This window comes from Stegastes partitus, unplaced genomic scaffold, assembly GCF_000690725.1.
Source record: "Stegastes partitus isolate 25-593 unplaced genomic scaffold, Stegastes_partitus-1.0.2 Scaffold461, whole genome shotgun sequence".
Lineage (NCBI taxonomy): Eukaryota > Metazoa > Chordata > Actinopteri > Pomacentridae > Stegastes > Stegastes partitus.
The window spans coordinates 114540-115580 of NW_007578192.1; positions in this window are offsets into that span (position 1 = coordinate 114540).

Below are 1041 nucleotides of genomic sequence, written 5' to 3' on the forward strand. Positions count from 1 at the left end.
TTTTTTCCCTCTATGATTGTTTTTAGTAAAATTGTGTCTCTCTGCAAACATGTTCCGTTTTACCTTTTGTGTCGTGTCTCTTTCTGATCATTTTGTATCCATTTGCAGCCACTTGTGTCTTTTTGGGGTCATTTTGTATCTCATTCTGATCATTGTGTGTCTCTTTGCAGTTGTTTCTTACTTGTTTGTGGTCAAATTGTGACTCATACAATTTATTTTGAAATATAGGCAAGCCAGGAATAAAATGAGCAGCAGTGGATTATAGTCACAGAATATTAAATGAGTATAAGTAAATGTATAAATAGGGCTGAAAACGGAAAGCAGGTAAAATGGAAACAAACTGTGCTGTAGGTAGGCGAAGCACGTCAGAGAAATCATCAAAAAGGAGAATCTAATCTATATTCTTCACATATTGTGTGTTTGCAGTCTTCCTGCTCATATTGACATTCTGTTGCTCAATATTATAATTTTACTGTTGTTGTGTGTGTCTGCTCTGCACTCCATCTCCCTCCTGGCAGTTTCATCCAAACTGTTGTTCAGATTGCAAAGCACTCTGAGGTGAGCGTGTGGTTTTGGGTTTTAGGTGGTCGTGGGTGCTTGTTTTGTGTGTCTTCCTGGTCATTTTGCGTCACCTCATGGTCGTTTTATGTCCCTTTCTGGTCATTTTGTGTCTCTTTGTGATCAAACTGTGTCCCATACTGGTCATTTTGTGTACCTTGTGTTTATTTTGTGTCTCTTTCTGGTTCATGTGTGTCTCCTCATCATCATTTTGTGTCTCTTTGCAGTCGTTTTGTGTCTCTTTGTGGTAATTTTGTGTCTCTTCATGGTCACTTTGTGCGTCTTTCTGGTAATTTTTAATCTTCTTTTTTGTGTTTCTGTTGTCTACTGGTCATTTTGTGTCTTTGCTGCAATTTGTTATTCCTTGTGGTCATGTTGGGTCCCTTACTAGTTGTTTTGTGTGTTTTTGTGGTCAAATTGTGTCTCTTTGTTGTCTTTTTGTGTCTCTTACTCACCGCTTTGTATGTCTTTGTGTTCAAATTG